This window comes from Arachis stenosperma, chromosome 3, assembly GCF_014773155.1.
Source record: "Arachis stenosperma cultivar V10309 chromosome 3, arast.V10309.gnm1.PFL2, whole genome shotgun sequence".
Taxonomy (NCBI): domain Eukaryota; kingdom Viridiplantae; phylum Streptophyta; class Magnoliopsida; order Fabales; family Fabaceae; genus Arachis; species Arachis stenosperma.
In genome coordinates this window covers 138,664,292-138,687,198 of record NC_080379.1, presented here as the reverse complement: position 1 = coordinate 138,687,198, position 22,907 = coordinate 138,664,292, and the positions used below count along the sequence as shown (strand labels likewise).

At 38.8% G+C, this 22,907-nt stretch overlaps 2 pseudogenes; one reads left to right on the top strand and one right to left on the bottom strand.

The window, feature by feature from the left end:
• The first annotated feature begins 175 nt into the window (after positions 1-175).
• LOC130966754 (recQ-mediated genome instability protein 1-like) lies at positions 176-3,876 on the top strand (annotated as a pseudogene).
• Positions 3,877-4,337: 461 nt separating this feature from the next.
• The window catches only part of LOC130966753 (11-beta-hydroxysteroid dehydrogenase A-like), a 68,238-nt pseudogene continuing 49,668 nt past the window's right edge, over positions 4,338-22,907 (bottom strand).

Here is a 22,907-nt window from a genome sequence, read left to right as displayed (position 1 = left end):
TGCTCTGTATTGCTTTAGATTATTATTTATTATACCCTCGCCTTTATCTTGATATATTCTATAAGAGGGATAGAAATTGAATTGGTTCATGCTTGTAATATTATATATATATATATATATATATATATATATATATATATATATATATATATATTTTATAAGTTGTATTGTATCTATGGATGTACGTTGTCGAACGAGAGTATTTTTGGGAGCATAATTGCGATTTAAAGTTTTAAACATGCTCATATGTTAGTATTAAATATTATAAGTGGCGGTGTAATGTCCGAAGCAAAACTCCTCTAACTTTCCATCTGTGCCTCTTCTAATCTCCGACGACGACGATGATGCTGCCTTCGTCGACATCCCCGATTACCTCTCGCCGAGGCCGCCTCCACAACCTAGGGCTTCAAGCTACCCCGTGGGTGACTCTCTTCGTCGGCTGGGACTGGGGCTGAAGAGAGTGGGTGGATGCATGCCTTGGCGAACTTGAGGGGTCCGTGAGGGGCTTTGCGGGGTTCGATGTTACTGCGAAGGCCAAGCTCTGTTTCGATCAATTTCTCTTTTCGGATATGAACTCGTGTGGGAGCGGCGTGCTACCTCCCAATGTGCATTCCATGCATCTCGTTAATCTCTCCGGCCCTTTTGTGTTGCAGGTGCCTCTTCAGTTATTTGTTTCATTGCTTTAATCGTCTATGTGTTTGTGTTATTGTTTGAATTTAGTTTGATAAAGTGGATTACAATATTATAGTTTTGACGAACTATACTTGTTGCTGTAGTTGTAGCTTGATGTTTGCCTAAATGCTTAAATGACCGAGTTACTCAAGTTTTGTTACTCTAACGGGAATTTCATTATTCTACTTGGTTTAACAGGTATTGAGTCTTGCATCTTCGGTATATATTATGATGTCCAATTCTTGAATTGATAAACCATGTGTCAAGTGTTTTTGCTCTGATGGAGAACTCATGTGCCAATCTATTTTTACCATCGCATTGCATTGACAGGTTGATGAAATCCTTAATATGAGTTGTCCTCTTCGAGGGAGATATCAACAAGCGCCACCCGGATTAAAGAGGTGCCTGAAGTTATCAATGAGGGATGGCATTCAGAGAGTCTTTGCGATGGAGTATAGGCCCATTCTATCTCTTGATGTTTGTGTTTCTTCGGGTTTAAAGGTTTTTTTTTCTGATACCACTCTTTTCCTAAATAGATACAAATTACTATTGACTTTCTAAGATTATGGTGGATGTATTTCTAAATAGTATTTATGTTGCAAAAGACATATGTTAATCTTAATCTTTGAATTGTGCCAAACCAAAATAATAATGCTCATAGTCATATTGCCTATGTGCTTCTATTTGGCCTGGAGACATAAGTTATTTCCTACATTGATTATTAACCTCGTATGCTCATAGTCTTAGACTTTTGTTTAATTTAATGCTTCCGTATGTGCTATTGACTCGATCAAATAAGCATTGATCCTTTCTTCTTTTCAATTGATTTTGTTATGGCACACGTAAATTTTTTGCTTCTTTAGTTGCTTGTTAAGATGAATTTGAGGGTTCTATTTAATACTTGTAGGTTGCTATCTCTAATGTACATGTGCGACGTAGGCTTTTGATGCTTTTCCCCGAGACAATTGAAATTTTGGGGGGACTAGTTGAGCAGCTGGAAAGCGGCTAGTTGATGAATTGAACAAGCCACCCAGGGGGAAAAGGTACAAACTATTGCAGCTGGATTATTTGGACTACTATGTGAAATGGAATGTTGTATCTCTTGGCATGGAAGTATAGGATACATTGGAAAATGGTGCAAACTTTTCTAATTCCTGCAGTCTTCTGCTATTGCTACTGTTGTAATTATTCATTTTATATTTAGGGAAACCTTGATAAGTTAGTCTTTCTTATCCTCGTGCAGAACTAGAAATGGAGTCCTTCCTCCTTTAGCAACTAGAGCAACTCTTGCAGCATGGCCAGCGAGTACAGTTGACGATACTGGGCGCAGCAGCCCTGTGTTTCAAAGTACTGATTCTGTCCAGATTAACAACGGAAGTACTATATCCTCATTTTATAACTGAAAGTACATCTGCTTTTTTGTGCCTGGGCGAGCATACCTCTACAATGAAGCCTGTTTTTATCCTAGTTTTCTTGATCTTATTTAATTACAGGTGCTGGCCTGACCATGTCTGGCACTGGAAACTGTGTAACTACAGAAGATACCAATCTCATGGGTGTACAAAATGCTGCTTCCAATTCAATACCCAGCACAGTTGCAAACGCTGACACCATGAATGTGGAAATGCATGCTGATACCAACCCTGCAAGCTTTGCAAATTCCACAGCCACTCCATTCTCTTCAGCAGCTGCAAGGGCTCACAAGATGCATATAGATACTGCAGCTATAGCAAGGGAAAATTCGGTCGGCAACCAATCTTCTCGTTTGTCTACAAATGATGCAACGGCACATAAAGATACTGTTCATATAACAAGAACAAGTTATGTGCCCCCGAAGAGCTCTCCTATTGTGCAAAATGTCGAGACATACAAGGATAGAGTTATTGAAGATACAGAAAATGATCATCCTAGAGGATCTTCCTCCACTATTCCTAACAATCATGATGTCCATATGGTTGATGACGATTACCACACCATTGAAGTTACAGATAATGATCTTTGGAGAAGATCTTTCTCCACTTTTGTAAACAATAACAATGTCCATATGGTTGATGACAGTGACCACCCACGTATGCTGTCTGCAGACCAAGAAGTTCATTTCACATACTTGGCTAGTTTGTCAGCCAAGTGGGCTACAATGAAGGAGAAAGTTCCTTCAGTTCATGGTAAAATTAAGGTAGAAGTTAAAATATATCCACTATTTTTCTTTGAACAATGATTTCTATCCTTGTTTGTGCATATGCTGATGTCAAAGTTTCTGTTTTGTTGACCCATTAACTATCGTGCGGATGGATTTATGAATTTTTTGAAATCTTATGTTTTTTTCCTCAATATAACAACTCCCCCCATTTTTTTCTTTTTTCTTCCTCTTTTGCAGTGCTTTTTAACTGGTGTAAAGCAATTCCAATATAAGGGAAGGACAACATACGAGCTACAGGCATATGTAGATGATGGTAGCCTCATTACCGAAGTTCTTATTGATCATCATGTGAGTTTTCTCTAGAAAATAAGCTTTTATTATGAGGGTTACTGTACTCATTTTTTTTCTTTTTTCTTTTGAGATAAACAAATAGGTTGTACAGAATGGAATTGGCTATTCTCCGGAGGAAGTCACTGCAGCACTTTCTTCTTCTGACAACAAAATAGTGCAAAACATAAAGTATGTAATGCATACGTTCCAAGCATTTTTAATAAACTTCGAGGTGATATAAATGTCTCTTAGCGTTGAAAATCTAATAGACCCGCAAGTTATGCTGAAATTAAAATATGCTTCCTTATTCTGTTAATGCGAATCTTGTTGCTTTTTTTTCTGTAGGGTATAATGCACGTGGAACTAAATAGAAAATCATCGCTTCCAGTTACCGTAGAGATGAGTCAAGGCTGTCCTCAGTCTGATGCGTGGTTACTTCTGAGACGGCTCAAGTCCCTTTACCCTCCACAAACCCAAACACATTGTATTTCAAATCCAATTGAATTGTCACCATAGTTATCTGAATGAGTAGAATGTCATAAGTTGGGCTCTGATTATTGTCATGTTACCTATGGCAAACTGCTTACATAATTGAGATGGACTTGGATTTGTGGGACAATTGAAATATTTTTTCATAAATTTATAGCTATGCTCCTTCGCTTGTGTATTCTACCAAGCTCGAAATTATGATTGGAGTTATGAATTATGAGCAAGCATTCGGTGATGTAAAGTAAGACTTATAGCACATGGATATATGGATGTAATTAAGGCAATAGGCATGACATATGTATACAGAATGGTCATTCTTTTCAGAACTAGTAAGAGCCTTCTCTTTTCTCTGCATTAGATTTTGGGTCTAAAACATTGCGAGCAGATATTCAGGAGGAAGATTTCAAGTTTAGAAGATTTGGAACATATATAAAGACATTCGTAGTTAAAAGTTGCCAGGAACGGAACAAGAGCAAGAAAAAGAAGAATAAAAAATCAGAGCAATGCCTTGGCTTCAATCCTGAGCCGTTTCACTCTGTATTATCTCTGTTTTAAAAAGTTTTGACTTGTACAAAGAAACTTGAGAGATTGTAAAAAAAATTGTAAACGCCCTGTAATCTAGAAGGACAAACTATTAAGGCAATCAAAAGCACATGAACGGCACATTTTTATTGCCATTTAAGTGCCTGTATTATGAATCTACATTCTAGTTGGGTTGGAGCGTGGGATTTCTGACTGATTCAGGATAGGGATATTTCTTCAGGCATGATAAATGAAGGAACTTTTTGCTAATTGTGTCCCTCTCAGAAGTGCCTGAAATTAGGGTCCAGCGGCTTAAATATTCGAGTTGTTGAGGGCAAAATATCTGTAAATACAAAGTTGTCCTAACCAGCTTCACGGCAGGCGCCATTCACTATTGACTTGGCAGCTTCTGTCACCGATCTTATGGGCATCAAACTAACCAGAACTTGCGCCAATCATAATTAAGCATCCATAATTTGCTATATATGCTGAGGGCACCAAATAGATGCCATGACAATTCAGTATTGTTCTTATTTTAAGCTTACATCTCTCATTTCTTGGTCAAGAACCATTTGGCCATCTTTTAATAGGAACTTGCCCTGTGTCATTTCTGACTCGACCAACCCTGGTGTCTCCTAATCCAACCATTTGGGGATTACTTTTTATAACTTTTTGTTGCTTTGGTCGATTGGTCCGACTTCTTCATATTGGTCCATCCCAAGTTATTTTTAGCAATCCATTTTTTCTCAGACCTCGTCAGGCCTCTTTCTATGGATTACTTTTTATAACATCTTGTATTAATCTATTTTCGTCTCTTTCTCATCTTGCGGATTTTGTCGTGATCGGACGGTGAATTTGGTCTTCACCTTGCCGATCTGTACCTTTGTCTTGATCGGGCGGCGAATTTGGTTTTCACCTTGCCGACCTTGTCGTGATCAGGCGATGATTTTTTGCGTTCAGATTAATGCATCTTGGTAAAGAGACTTTGTAGAAAATTTGAAAAATTTTATTCAAAATAGAAAATATGCATATAGGAAAAATATATACATGTGGGTGCTTACCCTTCTAAGTCAGGTAATTTTGCAGATCTTAGTTCAGTGCTTCGTTAAAAAAAATTTTCAGGAAAAAGAGTGCACCTTGACCTAAGATCTTTTATTTCCTCCTAACTATAATATCTTCTTAGGTTGCAGGCGTGCCATGACCTTGGTAGCTCTCGCCCCTCGAGTTTGGACACCTTGTAATAGCCTTTTCCCAATACCTCTGTGACTCAGTAGGGTCCTTTCCAGTTAGCCGCTAGCTTCCCCTCTCCAAGTCAACTTGTTTCGATATTATTTCGGATTATGATGAGGTCGTTGTTGGTGAAACTTCACTGTACTACCTTCTGATTGTATCTTGAGGCTATTCGACGCTTTAACGCCTCTTCCCTGATTCGAACTCTTTCTCGGATTTCTGAAGTAGGTCGAGCTCTTCCCTTTGAATTTGGGAGTTGGTGATGAGCGGATAATTTATACGCTTTTTGGCATTGTTTTTAGGTAGTTTTTAATAGGATATAGTTACTTTTAGGGATGTTTTCATTAGTTTTTATGCTAAATTCACATTTCTGGACTTTACTATGAGTTTGTGTATTTTTCTGAGATTTCAAGTAATTTCTGGCTGAAATTGAGGGACCTGAGCAAAACTCTGATAGAAGGCTAACAAAGGACTGCTGATGCTGGTGGATTCTGACCTCCCTGCACTCGAAATAGATTTTCTGGAGCTACAGAACTCCAAATGGCGCGCTCTCAACGGCGTTGGAAAGTAGACATCCCGAGCTTTTCAGAAATATATAATAATTCATACTTTATTCAAGATTAGACGACGTAAACGGGCGCTCAACGCCAGTTCCATGCTGCGTTCTGGAGTCAAATGCCAGAAACACGTCACGAATCAGAGTTGAATGCCAAAAATACGTTACGACTTGGCGTTCAACTCCAAAAGAAGCCTTTGCACGTGTAAAGCTCAAGCTCAGCCCAAGCACACACCAAGTGGCCCTGGAAGTGAATTTCTGCATCAATTACTTACTTCTGTAAACCCTAGTAGCTAGTCTAGTATAAATAGGACATTTTACTATTGTATTAGAGATCCTGGATCCTGGATTATTTTTTTGATCCTGTGATCACGTTTTGGGGGCTGGCCATTCGGCCATGCCTGGACCACCATCACTTATGTATTTTCAACGGTGGAGTTTCTACACACCATAGATTAAGGGTGTGGAGCTCTGCTGTACCTCGAGTTTTAATGCAATTACTACTATTTTCTATTCAATTCAGTTTATTCCTGTTCTAAGATATTCGTTGCACTTCAACATGATAAATGTGATGATCCGTGACACTCATAATCATTCTCACCTATGAACGTGTGACTGACAACCACTTCCGTTCTACCTTAGACCGGGCGCATATCTCTTGGATTCCTTGACCAGAATCTTCGTGGTATAAGCTACAATTGATGGCGGCATTCATGAGAATCTGGAAAGTCTAAACCTTGTCTGTGGTATTCCGAGTAGGTTTCAGGGATTGAATAACTATGACGAGCTTCAAACTCGGGATTGTTGGGCGTGATGACAAACACAAAAGAATCAATGGATTCTATTCCGACATGATCGAGAACTGACAGATGATTAGCCGTGCTGTGACAGAGCATTTGGACCATTTTTACTGAGAGGATAGGATGTAGCCATTGACAACGGTGATGCCCTACATACATCTTGCCATGGAAAGGAGTAAGAAGGATTGGATGAAGGCAGTAGGAAAGCAGAGATTCAGAAGGAGCACAACATCTTCATACTCCTGTCTGAAATTCCCACCAATGATTTACATAAGTATTTTTATCTTTATTTTCTGTTTATTTATTATTATTATTCGAAAACTCCATAACCATATATTATCCACCTAACTGAGAATTTCAAGATGACCATAGCTTGCTTCATACCAACAATCTCCGTGGGATCGACCCTTGCTCACGTAAGGTTTATTACTTGGACGACCCAGTGTACTTGCTGGTTAGTTGTGCGAGGTTGTGAAGAAAGTGCTGAGTTATAAACACGCATACCAAGTTGCATGCTATTGTTAATGATCACAATTTCGTGCACCAAGTTTTTGGCGCCGTTGCCGGGGATTGTTTGAGTTTGGACAACTGACGGTTTATCTTGTTGCTCAGATTAGGTAATTTTCTTTTCAATTATTTTCAAAAAAAATTTCAAAAATCTTTCAAAAAAATTTTCTCCCCTTATTTTCGAAAATCCTTCAGAGTTTTTAAGAATGAATTCTAGAGTTTCAAAATGGTATGCTGAAGCTTGGCTGGCCATCAAGCTTTAGACTAACCTGGTATGATTCCTGGAATTTTGATTGAGGACTTTGAATTCATTACTTCCTTTTTCCTATATGTTTTCAAAAAAAATAAAATAAAATACAAAAAAATTAAAAAATCATAAAAACAAAAAATTCAAAAATATTGTGTGATTCTTGTTTGAGTCTAGTGTCATGTTTTAAGTTTGGTGTCAATTGCATATTCATCTTATTCTTGCATTTTTCGAAAATTCATGCATTCATAGTGTTCTTCATGATCTTCAAGTTGTTCTTCATAAGTCTTCTTGTTTTTGTATTTTTTGTTATTTTTCATATGCATTTTTGCATCCATAGTGTCTAAGCATTAATGATTTCTAAGTTTGGTGTCTTGCATGTTTTTCTTTTCTTGAAAATTTTTCAAAAATAAGTCTTGATGTTCATCATGATCTTCAAAGTGTTTTTGGTGTTCATCTTGACATTCATAGTGTTCTTGCATGGATTATGTGTTTGATCCAAAATTTTCATATTTTGAGTCATATTTGTGTTTTTCTCTCTCATCATTAAAAATTTAAAAATAAAAAAAATATATCTTTTCCTTTTTTCTCTCAAAATTTCAAAAATTTGAGTTGACTTAGTCAAAAAAATTTTAAAATTAGTTATTTCTTGTAAGTCAAGTCAAATTTTCAATTTTTTAAAAAAAAAAACCTTATCTTTTCAAAACTTTTTCAAAAAATCAAATCTTTTTTCATTTTTCTTACTATTTTTCGAAAATTTTAATTTAATTTTTCAAAATCTTTTTGTTATTTTATTTCAAATTTTCGAAACTTAACTAACAAGTAATGTGATTGATTAAAAAATTTGAAGTTTGTTACTTTATTGTTAAGAAATGTTTAATCTTTAAATTCTAGAATCATATTTTTTAGTTTCTTGTTAGTCAAGTAATTAATTTTAATTTTAAAAATTAAATCTTTTCCAACCATATCTTTTTATCATATCTTTTTCGAAATTTTATCTTTTTCAAAAATTTGATTTCAAAATATCTTCTTATCTTCTTATCTTTTCAAATTTGATTTTCAAATCTTTTTCAACTAACTAATTGACTTTTTGTTTGTTTCTTATCTTTTTCAAAACCACCTAACTACTTTTCCCTCTCTAATTTTCGAAAATTTCTCCTTCCTTTTCAAAATTCTTTTATTTAATTAATTATTTTAAATTTTAATTTTAATTTTATTTCACCTTTAATTTTCGAAAATCATTAACTCCTTTTCAAAATTATTTTCGAAAACTTCTGTCTCTCATCTTATTCTATTTATTTATTCATTTACTAACACTTCTCTTCATCTCTAATCTCTGCCCCTATCCTCACCCTTGTATTTGGATTATTCATTCTTCTTCACTCTTATTCCCTTTCTTCTTCTACTAACATAAAGAAATCTCTATACTGTGACATAGAGGATTCCTCTTCTTTTTCTGTTCTCTTTTTTCTCATATGAGCAGGAATAAGGAAAAAGACATTCTTGTTGAAGCTGATCCGGAACCTGAAAGGACTCTGAAGAGGAAATTAAGAGAAGCTAAACTACAACAATCCAGAGACAACCTTGCTAAAATTTTCGAACAAGAAAAGGAGATGGCAGCCGAACCCAACAACAATAATGCAAGAAGGACGCTTGGTGATTACACTACACCTACTTCCAAGTTTGATGGAAGAAGCATCTCAATTCCTGCCATTGGAGCAAATAATTTTGAGCTTAAACATCAACTAGTTGCTCTAATGCAACAAAACTGCAAGTTTCATGGACTTTCATCAGAAGATCTCCACCAGTTTTTAACTGAGTTCTTGCAGATATGTGAGACTGTTAAGACTAATGGAGTAGATCCTGAAGTCTACAAGCTCATGCTTTTCCCTTTTGCGGTAAGAGACAGAACTAGAACATGGTTGGACTCACAACCTAAGGATAGCCTGGACTCTTGGAATAAGTTGGTCACGACCTTCTTGGTTAAATTCTTTCCTCCTCAAAAGCTGAGCAAGCTTAGAGTGGATGTTCAAACCTTCAAGCAAAAAGATGGTGAGTCCCTCTATGAAGCTTGGGAAAGATACAAGCAGATGACCAAAAAGTGTCCTTCTGACATGTTTTCAGAATGGACCATGATAGATATATTCTATTATGGTATGTCTGAGTTCTCTAAGATGTCACTGGATCACTCTGCAAGTGGATCCATTCACCTAAAGAAAACACCTGCAGAAGCTCAGGAACTTATTGAAATGGTTGCAAATAACCAATTCATGTACACTTTTGAGAGGAATTCCGTGAATAATGGGACACCTCAGAGGAAGGGAGTTCTTGAAATTGATGCTCTGAATGCTATATTGGCTCAGAACAAAATGTTGACTCAGCAAGTCAACATGATTTCTCAAAGTCTGAATGGATGGCAAAATGCATCCAACAGTACTAAAGAGGCATCTTCTGAAGAAGAAGCTTATGATCCTGAAAACCTTACAATGGCAGAGATAAATTACATGGGTGAACCTTATGGAAACACCTATACTTCATCATGGAGAAATCATCCAAATTTCTCATGGAAGGATCAACAAAAGGCTCAACAAGGCTTTAATAATGATGGAAGAAATAGGCTCAGCAATATCAAGCCTTATCTATCATCTTTTCAGCAACAGACAAAGAATTCTGAGCAGAGTACCTCTAACTTAGCAAATTGAGTCTCTGATCTGTCTAAGGCCACTTTAAGTTTCATGAGTGAGACAAGGTCCTCCATCAGAAATTTAGAGGCACAAATGGGCCAGCTGAGTAAGAAAGTAACTGAAACTCCTCCTAGTACTCTCCCAAGCAATACTGAAGAGAATCCAAAAAGAGAGTGCAAGGCCATTGACATAATGAAAATGGCCGAACCTATGGAGGAAGGAGAGGACGTGAATCCCAATAAGGAAGACCTCATGGGACATCTCTCAGGCAAGAAGGAGTCCCCTATTGAGGACCTAAAGGAATCTGAGGCTCATATAGAGACCATAGAGATTCCATTAAACCTCCTTCTACCATTCATGAGCTCTGAAGACTATTCTTCCTTTGAAGAGGATGAAGATGTAACTGGAGAGCAAGTTGCTGAATATCTAGGAGCCATCATGAAGCTGAATGCCAAATTATTTGGTAATGAGACTTGGGAAGGTGAACCTCCCTTGCTCATCAGTGAACTAGATACATGGGTTCAGCAAACCTTACCTCAAAAGAGACAAGATCCTGGCAAATTCTTAATACCCTGTACCATAGGCACCATGACCTTTGAAAAGGCTCTGTGTGACCTGGGAACAAGCATAAATCTTATGCCACTCTCTGTAATGGAGAAGATGGGGATCATTGAGGTACATCCTGCCATATTTTCATTACAAATGGCAGATAAGTCAGTAAGACAGGCGTATGGATTGGTAGAGGACGTGTTAGTAAAGGTTGAAGGCCTTTACATCCCTGCTGATTTCATAATCTTAGACACTAGGAAGGAGGAGGATGAATGCATCATCCTTGGAAGACCTTTCCTAGCCACAGTAGGAGCTGTGATAGATGTTAACAGAGGAGAATTAGTCCTTCAATTGAATGAGGACTACCTTGTGTTTAAAACCCAAGGGTGTTCTTCTGTAACAATGGAGAGAAAGCATGAAAAACTTCTCTCAATACAGAGTCAAACAAAGCCCCCACAATAAAACTCTAAGTTTGGTGTTGAGAGGCCACAGCCAAACTCTAAGTTTGGTGTTGGAAGTTTACAACATTGACCTGATCACCTGAGAGGCTCCATGAAAGCCCACTGTCAAGCTAGTGACATTAAAGAAGCGCTTATTGGGAGGTAACCCAATTTTTATTTATCTAATTTTATTTTTATTTTTATTGTTCTTTTATGTTTTATTAGGTTCATGATCATGTGGAGTCACAAAATAAATACTAAAATTAAAAACAGAATCAAAAACAGCAAAAGAAAAAGCACACCCAGGAGGAAGGACATACTGGCGTTTAAACGCCAATAAGGAGCATCTGGCTGGCGTTCAACGCCAGAACAGAGCATGAATCTGGCGTTGAACGCCAGAAACAAGCATGGAACTGGCGTTCAAAGCCAGAAACATGCTGCAATTGGGCGTTGAACGCCCAAAATAAGCATCACTTTGGTGTTTAAACGCCAGAATTGTATGCAAAGGCGTTTTACATGCCTAATTGGTGCAGGGATGTAAATCCTTGACACCTCAGGATCTGTCGACCCCACAGGATCATCTCAAGGTCTGTGGATCCCACAGGATCCCCACTGGTGCACGAAATTGTGATCACTACTTTTCACAACTCAAATAATCCCCGATAATGAATCCAAAAACTTGGTGTTTGATGAGCGGATAATTTATACGCTTTTTGGCATTGTTTTTAGGTAGTTTTTAGTAAGTTCAAGCTACTTTTAGGGATGTTTTCATTAGTTTTTATGTTAAATTCACATTTCTGGACTTTACTATGAGTTTGTGTGTTTTTTTGTGATTTCAGGTAAATTCAGGCTGAAATTGAGGGACTTGAGCAAAACTCTGAAAAAGGCTGACAAAAGGACTGCTGATGCTATTGGAATCTGACCTCCCTGCACTCGAAATAGATTTTCTGGAGCTACAGAACTCCAAATGGCACGCTCTCAACGGCGTTGGAAAGTATACATCCAGAGCTTTCCAGCAATATATAATAGTTCATACTTTATTCTGAAATTGACGACGTAACTTGGCATTGAACGCCAAGTACATGCTGCTGTCTGGAGTTAAACGCCAGAAAAACGTCATGATCCGGAGTTGGACGCCCAAAACACGTTATAACTTGGAGTTCAACTCCAAGAAAAGCCTCAGCTCGTGGATAGATCAAGCTCAGCCCAAGCATACACCAAGTGGGCCCCGGAAGTGGATTTATGCATCAATTACTTACTCATGTAAACCCTAGTAGCTAGTCTAGTATAAATAGGATAATTTACTATTGTATTAGACATCTTTTGACAATTTAATCTCTTGACTGTTTAGCCTTTGATTATTCGGTCTCTTGATCACTCAGGGGGCTGGCCATTCGGCCATGCCTGAACCTTTTACTTATGTATTTTCAACAGTGGAGTTTCTGCACACCATAGATTAAGGGTGTGGAGCTCTGCTGTACCTCAAGTTTCAATATAATTACTATTACTTTCTATTCAACTCTCTTCTATTCTTATTCCAAGATATACGTTGCACAACACTTTGATGAATGTGATGATCCGTGACACTCATCATCATTCTCACCTATGAACGCACGTGATTGACAACCACTTCCGTTCTACTCTAGGCCGGGCGCATATCTCTTAGATTCCCCAACAGAATCTTCGTGGTATAAGCTAGATAGATGGCGGCATTCATGAGGATCCGGAAAGTCTAAACCTTGTCTGTGGTATTCCGAGTAGGATTCTGGGATTGAATGACTGTGACGAGCTTCAAACTCCTGAAGGCTGGGCGTGATGACAAACGCAAAAAAATCAAGGGATTCTATTCCAACCTGATTGAGAATCGACAGATGATTAACCGTGCTGTGACAGAGCATAGGAACGTTTTCACTGAGAGGATGGGATGTAGCCACTGACAACGGTGACGCCCTACATACAGCTTGCCATGGAAAGGAGTAAGAAGGATTGGATGAATGTAATAAGAAAGTAGAGATTCAAGAGGAGCACAGCATCTCCATACACTTATCTGAAATTCCCACTATTAATTTGCATAAGTATTTCTATCCCTTTTACTTTCTTTTTATTATTAATTTTCGAAACCCAAAATTATTCAATCTGCCTAACTGAGATTTACAAGGTGACCATAGCTTGCTTCATACCAACAATCTCTGTGGGATCGACCCTTACTCACGTAAGGTATTACTTGGATGACCCAGTACACTTGCTGGTTAAGTTGAACGGAGTTGTGTCCACACATAGTTAAAAAGCAATGAATTTTACAAAATACAATAACAAAGGAATCACAATTTCGTCCACCAGTGTTCAATACCATGGCATAAACACAACTTCGTACAACTAACCAGCAAGTGCACTGGGTCGTCTAAGTAATAAACCTTACGCCAGTAAGGGTCGATCCCACGGAGATTGTGGTATGAAGCAAGCTATGGTCATCTTGTAAATCTTAGTCAGGCAGACTCAAATGGTTATGGATTATATATGAATAAAACATAAAGATAAAGATAGAGATACTTATGTAATTCATTGGTGAGAATTTCAGATAAGCGAATGGAGATGCTTTATCCCTTCCCTCTCTCTGCTTTCCTACTGTCTTCATCCAATCCTTCTTACTCCTTTCCATGGCAAGCTGTATGTTGGGCATCACCGTTGTCAATGGCTACAGTCCCGTCCTCTCAGTGAAAATGTTCAACGCACCCTGTCACGGCACGGCTATTCAGCTGTCGGTTCTCGATCATATCGGAATAGAATCCAGTGATTCTTTTGCGTCTGTCACTAACGCCCCACAATCGCGAGTTTGAAGCTCGTCACAGTCATTCAATCATTGAATCCTACTCAGAATACCACAGACAAGGTTTAGACCTTCCGGATTCTCTTGAATGCCGCCATCAATTCTAGCTTATACCACGAAGATTCCGGTTAAGGAAATCCAAGAGATATCCACTTAATCTAAGGTAGAACGGAGGTGGTTGTCAGGCACACGTTCATAGGTGAGAATGATGATGAGTGTCACGGATCATCATATTCATCAAGTTGAAGAACAAGTGATATCTTAGAATAAAAATAAGCTGAATTGAATAGAAGAACAATAGTAATTGCATTGATACTCGAGGTACAGCAGAGCTCCACACCTTAATCTATGGTGTGTAGAAACTCCACCGTTGAAAATACATAAGTGATAATAGTGATCATTGGCTTCGGCCCCAGAGAGGGAACCAGAAGAACGAACATCTGATCTAAGATCTAAAGTGATCAAAAGATGAGAATACAATAGCAAAAGGTCCTACTTATAGAGAACTAGTAGCTTAAGGTTTACAAAGATGAGTAAATGACATAAAAATCCACTTCCGGGCCCACTTGGTGTGTGCTTGGGCTGAGCATTGAAGCATTTTCGTGTAGAGACTCTTCTTGGAGTTAAACGCCAGCTTTTATGCCAGTTTGGGCATTTAACTCCCATTCTTGTGCCAGTTCCGGCGTTAAACGCCGGGCAGTTTTGAGCTGATTTGGAATGCCGGTTTGGGCCATCAAATCTCGAGCAAAGTATGAACTATTATACATTTCTGAAAAGCCCAGGATGTCTACTTTCCAACGCCATTGAGAGCGCGCCAATTGACCTTCTGTAGCTCCAGAAAATCCACTTCGAGGGCAGAGAGGTCAGAATCCAACAGCATCTGCAGTCCTTTTAGTCTCTGAATCAGATTTTTGCTCAGATCCCTCAATTTCAGCCAGAAAATACCTGAAATCACAGAAAAACACACAAACTCATAGTAAAGTCCAGAAAAGTGAATTTTAACTAAAAACTAATAAAAATATACTAAAAACTAACTAAATCTACTAAAAACATACTAAAAACAATGCCAAAAAGCGTACAAATTATCCGCTCATCACCCACCTACCTCAACTCACCTTCTCTCCTCTTCTTCACATTCATCCTCTCTTCCCCATACCAAACTTAAATTGTTGCTTGTCCCCAAGCAACTGAAAATCAAATAAGATAAAAAGAAGAGAATATGCAATGAATTCCAAAAACATCTATGAAGATCAGTATTAATTAAATGAGCGAGGCTTTAGCTTTTTGCCTCTGAACAGTTTTGGCATCTCACTTTATCCTTTGAAATTCAGAATGATTGGCTTCTTTAGGAACTTAGAATCCAGATAGTGTTATTGATTCTCCTAGTTAAGTATGATGATTCTTGAACACAGCTACTTTATGAGTCTTGGCCGTGGCCCAAAGCACTCTGTCTTCCAGTATTACCACCGGATACATACATGCCACAGACACATAATTGGGTGAACCTTTTCAGATTGTGACTCAGCTTTGCTAGAGTCCCCAATTAGAGGTGTCCAGGGTTCTTAAGCACACTCTTTTTGCCTTGGATCACAACTTCATTTCTTTCTTTTTCTTTCTTTTTCTCTTTCTCCCTTCTTTTTTTGTTTTGTTTTGTTTTTTTTTTTTCGCTTCTTTTTTTTTCACTGCTTTTTCTTGCTTCAAGAATCATTTTTATGATTTTTCAGATCCTCAGTAACATGTCTCCTTTTTCATCATTCTTTCAAGAGCCAACATTCATGAACCACAAATTCAAAAGACATATGCACTGTTTAAGCATACATTCAGAAAACAAAAGTATTGCCACCACATCAAAATAATTAATCTGTTATAAAATCTGAAATTCATGCAATTCTTCTCTTTTTCAATTAAGAACATTTTTCATTTAAGAAAGGTGATGGATTCATAGGACATTCATAACTTCAAGGCATAGACACTAATGATCATAAGACACAAACATAGATAAACATAAAGCATAATTTTCGAAAAACAGGAAAATAAAGAACAAGGAGATTAAAGAACGGGTCCACCTTAGTGATGGCGGCTTGTTCTTCCTCTTGAAGGTCTTATGGAGTGCTTGAGCTCCTCAATGTCTCTTCCTTGTCTTTGTTGCTCCTCTCTCATGATTCTTTGATCTTCTCTAATTTCATGGAGGAGAATGGAGTGTTCTTGGTGCTCCACCCTTAGTTGTCCCATGTTGGAACTCAATTCACCTAGGGAGGTGTTGATTTGCTCCCAATAGTTTTGTGGAGGAAAGTGCATCCCTTGAGGCATCTCAGGGATTTCATGATGAGGAATCTCCTCATGTCCATGAGTGGGATCTCTTGTTTGCTCCATCCTCTTCTTAGTGATGTCCATGAGGACTTGGTCCAACCTTTGATCAAAGTTGACCCTTTTTGAGTTTGAAAAGGGACCTCGGGGGTCACCTTCTTCTTGGCCACAACTTCATAGAAGTGGTCTTGATGCACCCTTGAGATGAATCTCTCCATCTCCCATGACTCGGAGGTGGAAGCTTTTGCCTTCCCTTTCCTCTTTCTAGAGGTTTCTCCGGCCTTGGATGCCATAAATGGTTATGGAAAAACAAAAAGCAATGCTTTTACCACACCAAACTTAAAAGGTTTGCTCGTCCTCGAGCAAAAGAAGAAAGAAGAGAGTAGAAGAAGAAGAAATAGAGGAGATGGAGGTGGCTTTGTGGTTCAGCCAAAGGGGGAGAAGTAGTGTTTAGGGTGTGTGAAAATGAGGGAGTGAAGATGGGTTTATATAGGGGTGGAGAAAGGGGTAGGGTTCGGTCATGTAAGGGTGGGTTTGGGAGGGAAAGTGGTTTGAATTTTGAATGGTAAGGTAGGTGGGGTTTTATGAAGGATGGATGTGAGTGGTGAAGAGAATAGTGGGATTTGATAGGTGATGGGTTTTTGGGGAAGAGGTGTTGAGGTGATTGGTGAATGGGTGAAGAAGAAGAGAGAAAGTGGTGGGGTAGGTGGGGATCCTGTGGGGTCCACAGATCCTGAGGTGTCAAGGAAAAGTCATCCCTGCACCAAATGGCGAGCAAAATTGCTCTCTGTGCCAATTCTGGCGTAAAATGCCGGGCTGGTGCCCATTTCTGGCGTTTAACGCCAGCTTCTTGCCCTTTCCTGGCGTTTAACGCCAGTCTGGTGCCCCTTTCTGGCGTTTAACGCCTAGAATGGTGCCAGACTGGGCGTTAAACGCCCATTTGCTAGCTTCACTGGCGCTTAAACACCAGCAAGTTATCCTCCAGGGTGTGCTATTTTTCTTTCTATTTTTCATTCTGTTTTTGCTTTTTCAATTGATTTTGTGACTTCTCATGATCATCAACCTACAGAAAACATAAAATAACAAAGGAAAATAGATAAAATATAACATTGGGTTGCCTCCCAACAAGCGCTTCTTTAATGTCAGTAGCTTGACAGAAGGCTCTTATGGAGCCTCACGGATACTCAGAGCAATGTTGGAACCTCCCAACACCAAACTTCGAGTTTGAATGTGGGGGTTCAACACCAAACTTAGAAGTTGGTTGTGGCCTCCCAACACCAAACTTAGAGTTTGACTGTGGGGGCTCTGTTCGACTCTGTTTTGAGAGAAGCTCTTCATGCTTCCTCTCCATGGTGACAGATGGATATCCTTGAGCCTTAAACACAAAGGATTCTTCATTCACTTGAATGATCAATTCACCTCTGTCCACATCAATCGCAGCCTTTGCTGTGGCTAGGAAGGGTCTGCCAAGGATAATGGATTCATCCATGCACTTCCCAGTCTCTAGGACTATGAAATCAGTAGGGATGTAATGGTCTTCAATCTTCACCAGAACATTCTCTACAAGTCCATAAGCTTGTTTTCTTGAGTTGTCTGCCATCTCTAGTGAGATTCTTGCAGCTTGCACCTCAAAGATCCCTAGCTTCTCCATTACAGAGAGAGGCATGAGGTTTACACTTGACCCTAAGTCACACAGAGCCTTCTTAAAGGTCATGGTGCCTATGGTACAAGGTATTGAAAACTTCCCAGGATCTTGTCTCTTTTGAGGTAATCTCTGCCTAGACAAATCATCCAGTTCTTTGGTGAGCAAAGGAGGTTCGTTCTCCCAAGTCTCATTACCAAATAACTTGTCATTTAACTTCATGATTGCTCCAAGGCACTTAGCAACTTGCTCTTCAGTGACATATTCATCCTCTTCAGAAGAAGAACACTCATCAGAGCTCATGAATGGCAGAAGTAGATCCAATGGAATCTCTATGGTCTCAGTGTGAGCCTCAGATTCCCATGGTTCCTCATTAGGGAACTCATTGGAGGCCGGTGGACGCCCATTGAGGTCTTCCTCAGTGGTGTTCACTGCCTCTTTCTCCTCTCCAAATTCGGCCATGTTGATGGCCTTACACTCTCCTTTTGGATTCTCTTCTATATTGCTTGGAAGAGTACTAGGAGGGAGTTCAGTAACTTTTTTACTCAACTATCCCACTTGTGCCTCCAAATTTCTAATGGAGGACCTTGTTTCAGTCATAAAACTTTGAGTGGTTTTGATTAGATCAGAGACCATGGTTGCTAAGTCAGAGTTGTTCTGCTTAGGATTCTCTATCTGTTGCTGAGAAGATGATGGAAAAGGCTTGCCATTGCTAAACCTGTTTCTTCCACCATTATTGTTGTTGAAACCTTGTTGAGGTCTCTGTTGATCCTTCCATGAGAGATTTGGATGATTTCTCCATGAAGAATTATAGGTGTTTCCATAGGGTTCTCCCAGGTAATTCACCTCTTCTATTGAAGGGTTCTCAGGATCATAAGCTTCTTCTTCAGATGAAGCATCCTTAGTGCTGCTTGGTGCATTTTGCATTCCAGACAGACTTTGAGAAATCAAATTGACTTGCTGAGTCCATATCTTGTTCTGAGCCAATATGGCATTCAGAGTATCAATCTCAAGAACTCCTTTCTTCTGATTTGTCCCATTGTTCACAGGATTCCTTTCAGAAGTGTACATGAATTGGTTATTTGCAACCATTTCAATTATTTCTTGAGCTTCTGTAGGCGTCTTCTTCAGATGAAGAGATCCTCCAGCAGAGCTATCCAATGACATCTTGGACAGTTCAGACAGACCATCATAGAAAATACCTATGATGCTCCATTCAGAGAGCATATCAGAGGGACACTTTCTGATCAATTGTTTGTATCTTTCCCAAGCTTCATAGAGGGATTCTCCTTCCTTCTGTCTGAAGGTTTGGTCTTCCACTCTAAGCTTACTCAATTTTTGAGGTGGAAAGAACTTTGCCAAGAAGGCATTGACTAGCTTTTCCCAAGAGTTCAGGCTTTCTTTAGGTTGTGAGTCCAACCACATCCTAGCTCTGTCTCTTACAGCAAAAGGGAATAGCATAAGTCTGTAGACCTCAGGGTTGACCTCATTAGTCTTGACAGTGTCACAGATTTGCAAGAATTCAGCTAAAAACTGATGAGGATCTTCCAGTGGAAGTCCATGGAACTTGCAATTCTGTTGCATTAGAGAAACTAATTGAGGCTTAAGCTTAAAGTTGTTTGCTCCAATGGCAGGGATAGAGATGCTTCTCTCATAGAAGTTGGGAGTAGGTGCAGTAAAGTCACCCAGCACCTTCCTTGCATTGTTGGCATTGTTGTTGTTTTCGGCTGCCATAGGTTCTTCTTCTTTGAAGAAATCTGTTAGGTCCTCTACAGAGAGTTGTGCTTTAGCTTCTCTTAGCTTTCGCTTCAAGGTCCTTTAAGGTTCAGGGTCAGCTTCAACAAGAATGCCTTCGTCTTTGCTCCTGCTCATATGAAAGAGAAGAGAACAAGAAAATATGGAATCCTCTATGTCACAGTATAGAGATTCCTTGAGGTGTCAGAGGAACAGAAAAGTAGAAGAAAGAGGGAGAAGAATTCGAACTTAGTGAGATAGAGTTCGAATTGTGCATTGAGGAGGAGTGTTACTCCATAAATAGAAGGATGTGAGAAGAGGGGAAGAAATTTTCGAAAATAAATTAAAAAGATTTTAAAAATATTTTGAAAATTTTTCGAAATTAAAGTTGAAAAAGAAATAAAGTGATTTTGAAAAAGATTTTGAAAAAAGATATGATTGAAAACTATTTTGAAAAAGATGTGATTTTTTTTTAAAATTAATGACTTGGCTAACAAGAAAAGATATGATTCAAACATTAAACCTCTCTCAACAGAAAAGGCAACACACTTGGAATGTTGAATCAAATCATTAATTGTTAGTAAGTATCTTTAAAAATGAAAGAAATTGATTTTGAAAAGATATGATTGAAAAGATTTGATTTGAAAAAGATTTGATTTTGAAAAACTTTTGAAAACTTGAAAAAAAATTGCATTAAAAACAAAATCTTCCCTCTTGTGCCATCCTGGCGTTAAACACCCAGAATGGTATCCATTCTGGCGTTTAAACGCCAGTTTTCCTTCTTCACTGGGCTTTTTGAACGCCCAGCTTTTTCTGTATAATTCCTCTGCTGCATGTACTGAATCTTTAGTTCTCTGTATTATTGACTTGAAAATGGAACCAAGATCAAATAAAAAATGCATGCAATACACCAAACTTAAAATGAGACACTAGACTTAAACAAGAAACATAAAATATTTTTGGTTTTTATGATTTTGTGATTTTTTTTTTGGATTTTTTGAAAATTATGTGGAAAAAGAAAATAAAGATATCAAAATTCTTAATGAGAATCCCAGGAATCATGCAATGTTAGTCTAAAGCTTTAGTCTAAAGGAATTAGACATGGCTAGCCAAGCTTCAGCAGGACATTGCATTCAAGAGCTAAATTGATGATAATCAATCAGCCTTGGTGATGATAAAAACATCACCTTGAAACACTAGAATTCATTCTTAAGAACTCTGAAGAAAAATGCCTAATCTAAGCAACAAGATGAACCGTCAGTTGTCCAAACTCGAAACAATCCCCGGTAACGGCGCCAAAAACTTGGTGCACGAAATTGTGATCACTACTTTTCACAACTCAAATAATCCCCGGTAATAAATCCAAAAACTTGGTGTTCAATACCATGGCATAAACATAACTTCGCACAACTAACCAGCAAGTGCACTAGGTCGTCCAAGTAATAAACCTTACGCGAGTAAGGGTCGATCCCACGGAGATTGTTGGTATGAAGCAAGCTATGTTCATCTTGTAAATCTTAGTCAGGCAGACTCAAATGGTTATGGATGATATATGAATAAAACATAAAGATAAAGATAGAGATACTTATGTAATTCATTGGTGAGAATTTCAGATAAGCGAATGGATATGCTTTGTCCCTTCCGTCTCTCTGCTTTCCTACTGTCTTCATCCAATCCTTCTTACTCCTTTCCATGGCAAGCTGTATGTTGGGCATCACCGTTGTCAATGGCTACAGTCCCGTCCTCTCAGTGAAAATGTTCAACGCACACCCTGTCACGGCACGGCTATTCACTGTCGGTTCTCGATCATGTCAGAATAGAATCCAGTGATCTTTTGCATCTGTCACTAACGCCCCACAATCGCGAGTTTGAAGCTCGTCACAGTCATTCAATCATTGAATCCTACTCAAATACCACAGACAAGGTTTAGACCTTCCGGATTCTCTTGAATGCCGCCATCAATTCTAGCTTATACCACGAATATCCGGTTAAGGAAATCCAAGAGATATCCACTCAATCTAAGGTAGAACGGAGGTGGTTGTCAGGCACACGTTCATAGGTGAGAATGATGATGAGTGTCACGGATCATCACATTCATCAAGTTGAAGAACAAGTGATATCTTAGAACAAGAACAAGCTGAATTGAATAGAGAACAATAGTAATTGCATTGATACTCGAGGTACAGCAGAGCTCCACACCTTAATCTTGGTGTGAGAAACTCCACCGTTGAAAATACATAAGTGATAATAGTGATCATTGGCTTCGGCCCCGAGAGGGAACCAGAAGAACCAACATCTGATCTAAGATCTAAAGTGATCAAAATGAGAATACAATAGCAAAGGTCCTACTTATAGAGAACTAGTACTTAAGGTTTACAAAGATGAGTAAATGACATAAAAATTCCCTTCCGGGCCCACTTGGTGTGTGCTTGGGCTGAGCATTGAAGCATTTTCGTTGTAGATACTCTTCTTGGAGTTAAACGCCAGCTTTTGTGCCAGTTTGGGCGTTTAACTCCCATTCTTGTGCCAGTTCTGGCGTTAAACGCTGGGCAATTTTGAGCTGATTTGGAACGCCGGTTTGGGCCATCAAATCTCGGGCAAAGTATGGACTATTATACATTGCTGGAAAGCCCAGGATTCTACTTTCCAACGCCGTTGAGAGCGCACCAATTGGGCTTCTGTAGCTCCAGAAAAGCCACTTCGAGTGCAGGAGGTCAGAATCCAGCATCAGCAGTCCTTTTAGTCTCTGAATAGATTTTTGCTCAGATCCCTCCCAGAAAAAAACCTGAACTCACAGAAAAACACACAAACTCATAGTAAAGTCCAGAAAAGTGAATTTTAACTAAAAACTAATAAAAAATATACTAAAAATTAACTAAATCTACTAAAAACATACTAAAAACAATGCCAAAAAGCGTACAAATTATCCGCTCATCACCCACCTACCTCAACTCACCTTCTCTCCTCTTCTTCATATTCATCCTCTCTTCCCCATAAACTCTCTTCCCCATAAACACTCTTCCCCAAAAACCCTTCACCAATCACCTCAATCTCTCTTCCCAATTACCCCCATTCACTACTCACATCCATCCACTCTTTTCCATAAACCCCACCTACCTTCAAAATTCAAATTTTTTTTTCCACCCAAACCCACCTTAAATAGCAGAACCTACTCCCTCTCCCCTCACTATATAAACCCCTCCATCCTTCTTCATTTTCACACAACACAAC